The following is a 9,471-nucleotide window of genomic DNA, read 5'->3' on the forward strand; positions in this document are numbered from 1 at the left end:
AATCATCCCCTTGGCTTTCTTTATATTTGTGTCTCACATACAGCCGTCCCTAAATAATGGTTACTTCCATTTGCTTATTTTTAAACTGAGTATAAAGGAAAGCATATCCTTTGAGTTGTTTTTGTTCCCTTCACCATTATGTTTCTCTGAGGATTCTGTTCTTGGGTACACTACAGTTGGGTACACTGATGTATAGTGCTCTATTGTATGAATGTACCACAGTTTATCAACTCATTTTGCCTTTAATGGGCATGTGTTTTGCTACCAAGAGTTTTTATTCCTATTATGAATGATGCTTCTGGAATAATGTGTATCTCCCAGAGCAAGAGATTTCAGGTAGTGTAACCACACATGGGAATGGGATTGCTGAGTCACAGATCATAGTCCTATTCAGCTTTACCTGGGTATATTTATTGATTACCAAAGTGATTCTATCAACTTGAGGTTACTTTCTCATTATTGGTCATCCCTGAGTCTTCGCAAACCTGAGGGTAGAGATGCTACCTTTGTACCTGATGTACAGACAGCCACAGAAAGGACGTGGGTTGAGACTCCCCAGCCAGTGGAATTTTGGTCATGTGTTTTCCTCTTTGTTTCACTCCTTCCCTAACCCCGTTCTCACACTCACAATGTCTCTTGTCACATGAATGTGTCCAGAAGGCTAGCAGGAAGCTGAGAATTTTAGGATACAGGAGATTCAACATTAGAGGCAGCAAAGAAGGGGTTTTCTCTGGCACACAGATTTAGAGGGTCTGGAATACCCATCTGTCAGTGGGAAATTTTACTCAAAATTATTTAGCTCCAGAGTTGAAATGCTTTTTGTGGCCAGGAATATCCAGAATGACAGAAGGACTGGTTATTAGAACTGCTTTTTTTTTTTTTTTTTTTTTTTTTTTTTTTTTTTTTTTTTTTGACAGGCAGAGTTAGACAATGAGCGAGAGAGACAGAGAGAAAGGTCTTCCATCCATTGGTTCACCCTGCAAATGGCCGCTACGGCCAGGGCGCTGTGCCGATCTGAAGCCAGGAGCCAGGTGCTTCCTCCTGGTCTCCCATGAGGGTACAGGGCCCAAGCACTTGGGCCATCCTCCACTGCCTTCCTGGGTCACAGCAGAGAGCTGGACTAGAAGAGGAGCAACCAGGACAGAATCCGGTGCCCCAAGCGGGACTAGAACATGGCAGACAATTAGCCAAGTGAGCCACAGCACCGGCCAGAACTGCATGTTTTCTACTCTTTTTGTCCACAAGAATGTGGGAAGTGATATAACTCTGCCTGAATTCTGGTGTCTTGATACTCAGGCCAGTCTTGTCCCTGTGTTGGCTGGAGTAAGACTACCTGGCACCCATACCCTTCCCTGTCTCTTTCTCTGTAGAGGGTCAGCCGTGAGCTGTCCACGTTGGAAAAGGAACTTCTGATCCTCACAAGACCACCCAAGTATATATAATTCCAACAGCACAGAAGAAAAAACTGAGCTTCAGAGAGCTGAGTAACTTGCTAAACGTTACATAGCTTCTGCACGGCAGACTTGAGAATCACCTGTGCTCACCCTGACTCTATTCTTTGTTGTTATTTACAACCATGTGACCCTGAACAAGTGCTTTTTTCTGCCTGATCTTTAGATTATAATATAAGAGTTTGCATGGTTTTAATAAACATTTATTGAACAATGAAAATCACTATACACAGTTCTTTCATTTTAGTAAGAACAATTTTGTGGGCCTGCAAGGGTCTTTCCCCCGACCCTATTGTTGTTTTTATATTTGTCTCCTAAATCTGCTGTCACAGCCTCTGGTTAAGCTTGTTCTGTGGCTGGTCCATGCCTACAGCAAGGTAGGTCTTGGCTACAAATCTTGTTCCAGAGCATTGTTGCTGATCTATTATTTTTCTTTTATCCTGTTTTCCTGGCAGACAGCATATTGCCTCTCACAGTGGTCAGGATTTCCTAGTGGAACCTTTCGCGGGATATGCTGTTACCGAGTCACAACATACTCTGGCTCTGATATTTGTCTCTGGGAAGCAGTCAGGCTTGGCGGCACAACCAGCATGTCAATATCCCGTTCCCTGGGGACTCTGCTATCACTGCCTCCCAGGCTCTTTACCTCTCCAGTCACACCTCAGCCTGCTAACAGGGGAGTCAGAAGCAGAAAGGAAGCATCGTTCAAATATGGGAAAAATAATAAAATCAGTCTCCAGCTTGGTGTGGCTTGGAAAGATCCAGCTGCCACCGCCTAGGATACACCTGCAGGATGCACTACTCAGACCTTCCTCCTTCAGGGCTTTCTTGCTGTCCTGCAGCTGACGCTGCTTCACCTGTTTCCCTCCAGCTCTCTGGGTCTGAGAAGGGAGGTGTGTTGGCTCTAACATCTTGGGAATGAATGTCCCTCCACCCCCCCCACAAATACTCTTATCACCTCGGCAGACCTTGGGTCTAATGATTGAGACACCAGTTAGGATGTCCACATTCCCATGCCAGAGTGCCTGGGTTCAAGCCCAGCTCTGCTTCATTTTCAGGTTCCTGCTGATGCATGCCGTGGGAGCCAGCAGTGTTTACTCAAGCATTTGGGTTCCAACCAACCACATGGGGGACTGGAATTCATTTCATAGCTCCTGCTTCCATCCTGGCCCAACCCCAGCTGTTGTAATAGGCATTTAGGGGAGTGAATCAGCGGAAGAGAGATCTATCTCTGTCTCACTGCCTTTTGAATAAATCAATAAATATATTACAATTGTTAATGGGACTGGTGTTGTGGCACAATGGGTTAAGCTGCTGCTTGCAATGCAGGCACACATTATTGAAATAACAGTTTGAGTCTTGACTGCTTTTCTTCCATCCAGCTTGCAGTTAATGTACCTGGGAAGGTTGTGAAAGATGATGGCACAAGTACTTGTGCCCCTGCCACCCTTGTGGGAGCCTTTGGTGGAGTTCCTTGCTTCTGGCTTCAGCTTGACCCAGACATGGCTGTTTCAGTCATTTTGGGAGTGAACTAGCAGATGGAAGATCTTTCTCTGTCTTTCCTTCTCTCTGAATGTGTCTTTCAAATAAATAAATTTTAAATGCTTTATCACCCAAAGAGCAAACTAAATATGTGATTCTAATATTCTTCCTTTTTTATTTTAAAGATTTATTTATTTGAAAGTCAGAATTACAGAGGAGAGAGAGAGAGAAAGAGAGGTGGTGGTGGTGGGGGGGTGGCCAGAGCTGGGCTGATTAGGAGCCGGAAGCCAGGAGCTTTTTCCAGGTCTCCTACATGCCTGCAGGGGCCCAAGTACTTGGGCCTTCTTTTGCTGCTTTCCCAGATGTATTAGCAGGAAGCTGGACTGGAAGAAGAGCAGCCCGCATGGGATGCTATCACCACAGGCAGAGGCTTTACCCTCTACACCACAGTGCCGGCCCCAATTCTAATCTTCTGATACTGGTTATGCTACATGAAGAAAAACATTAGAGACTTTAGGTTCTTGCTCCTTTTTGAAATCCTCTGCTTTTGGCAACTGGGGAGAGTATTTTAAAGAATAATAAAGATTACTGAAGATGACAGTAGAAAACAGATCAGTCTAGAACAGTCTAGAATAGAGACTAGCAATCTTCTCTCATTAAGGACATAAAGGCTTTTCTGGGCACTTCTGTTTCTAATAATATTTGTCTTGATTTATGATTCTTTAGAAGTGTAAAAGTCGGCTGGCGCTGCTCACTTGGCTAATCTTCCGCCTGCGGCGCTGGCACCCCATGTTCTAGTCCCGGTTGGGGCACCGGATTCTGTCCTGGTTGCTCCTCTCCCTGTCCAGCTCTCTGCTGTGGCCTGGGGAGGCAATGGAGGATGGCCCAAATGCTTGGGCCCCTACACTCGCATGGGAGACCAGGAGGAAGCACCTGGCTCCGGGCTTCAGATCGCTGCAGTGCGCCGGCCATAGTGGCCATTTGTGGGGTGAACCAACAGAAGGAAGACCTTTCTCTCTGTCTCTCTCTCTCTCTCATTGTCTAACTCTGCCTGTCCCAAAAAGCAAAAAAAAAAAAAAAAAAAAAAAAAAAAAAAAAGTGTAAAATCACTCTCAGCTTGTATCCCTATAGAACTGGGCTGGAAACTGCATTTGGCATGTAACTTGCCAGCTCCAATTCCATAATCTCATACTCAATTTCAAAGCAACAAAATGTCATAGAAAAGAAACTTCAAGATGCTTAATATGGTCAGTTTTGAGAGGTAGCAATGAACAGAAATATCTGTATAAAGCAAGAATATTTAGGAAAGAATTTCTGGAAGACAAAATGAGCAAAGGACAGGAAAAGAAGGACATAGATTGGGAGAAAATAATTGGAAAGAATTAGAAAAGTGATGAAGAGGCAGGGCTATGGGACGAGTACCAAGTAGAGTATCTTGAACAAGTCAAGAACCTAGGAAAGTAAATGAGGTTGACTTTCTCCTTAGTGTAGTCAGTGATAAATATACACCAGCTTTGCTGGGTGACACAGTGGCTTTGCATGGAGTTTGAAAGGGAGTTTACACACTTTTTTTTGCTTATAACTACTGTCCGTATTTAATGGTAGGTGGCAGGTCTAGGAATTCCACTTACTTTGATGCTACCTTCCAGAGCTCTGGTTTTAGTAATTGTTCAGTCAGCTTTCATGATTATTTTTCAGAGAAAGAGAAGAGTGAAACCCTGCCTTGGAAGAGCAGAGTGCAATAACTGCGGGAACCTTCCTAGAGACTGAGAAGCAAATGCAGCAGTATCAGTCATGCAACGTTAACCAAAATATGACTGATATGACTTTTTTTCCAGGTAATTGAATCATCAGAAAATACTCTAGGTGGAAAAAGAGAAAAACCTGAATATGGACAGAGAAGGAACAGAACTCAGAGAGAAGAGCAGGGAGTGGACCTCAAGATCAGACTTCAAAACAGGAAAGCAGGTTGTTTTTCCCTTGAAGATATTTTGAAAGACAAGGACTTCTCAAAACTTTAAAAATGTTAGATATCAAAAGAAAGGCCAGTTTCCTCCCAAACTGTGAATTAGCATTGCATTAATAGTCAAGATATGTTGGCTTCCCTCATTAGCCTATTCCTTACTGGGCTGTGACTTCAGAAGAGTAATTGAGCTTCCCCAAGGTTCATCAGGAAAATGCAGATAGTATGTTTATCCTATTTCATCATGGTGTTTTTATTTGTGAGTGGATATTAAACAGGACTTCGGGAGCTATATCGTAACTTGAGTAATGACAAAGATTTCATTAGTTTCTTTATTTCCTTAGCTGGGTTGACTTTACTCATACATAGCAGGCAGATGTCTATGTATTGTGATTTGAACAGTTTCCCCAAGGATTAGTTGTCTGTCAAATTTTTCGTTGCAATTGGACTTCCAAGAAATGATTAAACCTTTTTGGGAGAGTCCAAAATTTCTACAGTCCTCAGGTTAATTAAATAAGGGACATTAAGAGGCATATGTGACCTGAGATGTACTCAACTCAACTGTAGACATATTAGCTCCTGACTAGGTGGTCTTGTAGCAATGCCTTGAAACAATGAAATGGAATTGCCACTAAGTAGAGGGGCACAGGGAGCATGGGCTTACCATGAAAGCACTAAATACCCGTGAGGACATCTGGAGGGAACAGGTATGAAGAGGAGAGGGAAGACTTTCTGTAAATGACTTCACTAGTTTGATCTGATGGTTTGTTCTGCCCAGATCCAAGGTTTAGAGAAATGGCATCCTGTGATCTTTTTTTGTTTGAATTCCTTCCCAGTGTCATTTGTTTTCCAAATAAGAAGCTCTCAGGACAGTACCTGACTAATCCTCTTAGAACTATTGAGGCACAGACAGCTAAATTTACAACAATAAGCCGTGCTCCCACTTGTTCCAGGCTCCCTCATATCTAGCGAGGACTGGATGCCAGTGACTTGGGAGCAGATGTAACACGTCTTTTATGGCCAAAGTGGTTTAAAAGGCAATGCACTCTTTCCACTTTCTTCTTTCTTGTCAGGTTACTGGATATTGATGCTGGCAGCCAAGTCTTGGAGGCAGAATGGCCACACAAATGGAAGGAAACTGCGAGTCTGAATCACAACATGGAGCAGAGCCACTAGACTGCAGACCAGGAACACTTGCCTCCTCCCAAAGTGAACAAAATGTTCATTTTGCTAGTGCTAAGCCAATTGGAAATTTTAGTTTTTCTGGTAAAGCAGCTGAAGTGAATTAATGCTGCTACAGATAGTAATAAATTTTCTCCTGAGATGCTTTGTTCTCCGGAAATTGTGAGCTGCTTTTTTTTCTCTTGAGCTCTAGCCCTTATCCTGAAACTTTTTTTCCAGATTCTCCTTAGTTTTCCTACAATCATGTATTCAGATGAGTGAAGAAATTAACAAAGAGAAAAGAGAACAGAGAAGCAATAATTTTTTCTTTCTTTTTTATTTTTGATTTGGCTGCATGGTTGTAGCCCAGGAGGTGGGTGGAAGTCAAGGACAGATGTTTGTAGGTACTTGGCTTAAATTCCTGTGCTGGATATGAAAAAGTTATAAACACTAAAGTCCCTAAGTTTCAATGACATGCTTTTAAATCAAGAACTAAGAAGAGTGCTCTCTCACCACTTTACATCGGTGAAATTTGTTTCTTTTCCATTTCTTACTTTCCAATTGGCAAGTGCCCTTGAAGTGTAGGATTTGTGTGGAGGACCCTTTAGTCACTCCTTTTTGTTTTTTTAAATTGGTTCAGGAAGCTCAGAAAATTGTTTCTACCTAAAACCAAGCTGTTTGCCTAGAGCCCAGATTTAGATGTTTGGGTAGGAGTAAGCTGAGAGCCCAGGTGTTGGAGGAGGATAAAGTAACATCAAATAAGTAAACAAATAAAAACCTAGAAAACAAAATTTAAAGATAGGTGCTTACAACAGTACAAACTGGTTTCTGAGGTTTCATAATTTTCTCATTTGTATAAATTGTGTTCACAAGGACACTGACAATATGATCAAATAGAGCTTGTAGTTAAAAATGAATAGCTGCTTTGATAAGTTATTTGAATAGCAGTCTTGGGTAAGACAGTGGTTTTTAAACAAGGAAATTGCAGCTCAAACACTTAGGGATTAAGTGGTTTAACTGGAATTGCAGACTCTCTCAATAGTTTCTATAACTGGTTTATATAGGCAACAGAGACTCTCACTTGTTGAATAATCCTTTAATTTTCCCCAGCCAATTATCTGACTCTTAGGGAAACCCTGTGTTGTGCCGGATTCTGGCTGGGAATCTCTGTGTTTGAATCCTGACTTTGCTACTTACTGCCTGTATGGCTTTGGGTAAATCATAAAATGTTTCTTCCCTTCAGTTTCTTCATCGGTAAAATGAGAAAATCATTGGACCTACCTTGTAGAGTTCCAGAGGGCTTAAATGACTTCATGGAAGTCGATCATTAGAACAGTAACTGCTAGATAAGGCTTAGCTGTTTATATATATATATATATATATATATTTATTTATTTAGTAGTGGAGTAAATTCCCTCCTGTTTGAGCTTCCACTGGGCAGAAACACAAGCTGGAACACAAGCTGGTCATGCTCTCGGGTTTTTAAAGGCTGATTCAGGTTCCTGCAGCCATCATTGGAGCATACATGAAGGAACTTCAAACATTACTTAGGAGAAATGATATTTAAATGTAGGCTTATTTTAGTGCTAAAAACATCTTGAAATCCATGCACAGTTTTTTCATAATGTACATTTCCATGAACTTTTAAAAACCTCGCATGGATATCCTTAACCAACTGTCTCTTCCAACAGTCCCAGCCAGGCCCAACTTTTCCTAGGGGCTGTAGCTCTTTCCCTTTATCTTCTCTCTGTTGAATCTTTCTACCTTCTCTACAATGGTGTCCCCCTCTCCCCACCGTGGCGATTTTATATACGCTAACCCAGTCTTCTAGATCAAGGACTGTGAAGATAAAAGGCTTTGTAAAATTGGTGGAGGGATGTAGATGCCCAGTGTTTTTCACAGTCAATTCTGTGGCATAAGAAGAGAGCGTTTAGGAGCAAATGGCAGGACAATGGCTGTGATGGTGACACAGAGACTCACAAAAGAGCAGCAGAGCACACTGTCTTGGTGCCCTTGTACAAGACAAATTGCGCATCTCTTACCTTCCCAATAAATGCTGTCAAACAACCACTGAATCACATAACTGTTAGACAACATATAACTGTACACTAAAAGGAGTTGTTCCGGGTGTATTTGCACACAGATTCTGACTTTATAACTTTGGCTGGCATGTTTCCATGAAGAAGAAAAACACAAGGACATTTCAAATTTCAGTAGCTTTTTTTGCTGATTTTGTAATTTTGCAATTATTTTATGCACATTGTAGAAAAACATAAATACATAAAGAAATTCATAATATTAGGATTCAAGGATTTCAGTTTATGAGAAAAAAGACATAAGAAACAAGAGGAGAGAAATTGTGTAAAGTTAAATCTGAGTTGGTAATACCAATATAAATATAACACATTTTATTTTTTATGAAAAACTACAAGAAAGGATCTTGAGGATTCTAAATGTAGAGTAATGATAAGAGATAGAAGTACTGACTGCCTTGATTTGATCAGTGTATGCTGTATACAAGTGCCAAAATATCCACAGAGATATATAGAATTATTACACAATAATCTAAAATAAAGAAAAATGATAATATGTGGTATATAATCACATAATCTACATAAAATACATCTTATAGAACTATATATTTGTACTAATTTATCTATGTATATGTGATCTGTAAGCCTTTGTGTGGTGAGAGAAGCAGACAGACACAGAGAGGGAATGAAAGAATTTAGAAACCATTGTGCTCCAGTAATATTGATTATACCTGATACTCAAGTGTTTTTTTTTTTTAAGATTTATTTTATTTACCTGAAAGGTAGAGTTATAGAGAGAGAGGAAGGGAGAGAGAGAGAGATTTTCCATCCACTGGTTCACTCTCTAAATGGCTGCAACAGCCAGGGGTGGGTCAGACCAAAGCCAGGAGCTTCCTCCACTGCCAGTAGAGGATGCTGGCGCTGCAGGTGGTGGCTTCACCCCCTATGTTACAATGCCAGCCCTTCAAGTATTGTTTTCTAAAAGACCACTCTCACTAGACGGAACCAGGTATCCTTGCAGATATGGCTACTTCTAGGCTTGAGGCAGGGAAAGTTTAAGCTGAGCTTAAGATTACTTATTGTATCAGAAAATTGCATCAGAGAAATACTAGAAACATTGGAGTCTTGTCTAAAGAGTCCAGCCTCAAGGTGCTTCCATTGGCTAAATTTGGGACAATATGAGCATTGAAAAGAACAATGTTACTGATGATAACAGTAAAATTGAGTTCATAAAGACACTAAAAATGGGAAAGAATAAAAAGTGAAAGAGGAAATGCAGGCTTATTTGCTACAATGGAGCCTATTAGCAAAACAACTCTTTGAAAATGAGTAACGAAAAGGAAGTCATTGATCCTTACCTGACAATATATGTCGGTCTGCA

The 9,471-nt window shown here is 41.1% G+C and overlaps 1 long non-coding RNA gene across 4 annotated transcripts in view; it reads left to right on the plus strand.

Annotated features, from left to right (window-relative positions):
* Window positions 1-9,471, plus strand: part of LOC138850391 (uncharacterized) — a 39,975-nt gene that overhangs the window by 19,870 nt on the left and 10,634 nt on the right. For all 4 annotated transcript variants that reach the window (XR_011390104.1, XR_011390105.1, XR_011390106.1 and 1 more), the window contains exons 2-3: window positions 4,772-4,901; window positions 5,970-6,105. This is a non-coding gene — a long non-coding RNA (uncharacterized lncRNA). The remainder of the gene's footprint in view (window positions 1-4,771; window positions 4,902-5,969; window positions 6,106-9,471) is intronic.

Source organism: Oryctolagus cuniculus, chromosome 7 (assembly GCF_964237555.1).
Source record: "Oryctolagus cuniculus chromosome 7, mOryCun1.1, whole genome shotgun sequence".
In the NCBI taxonomy this organism is placed as follows: Eukaryota; Metazoa; Chordata; class Mammalia; order Lagomorpha; family Leporidae; genus Oryctolagus; species Oryctolagus cuniculus.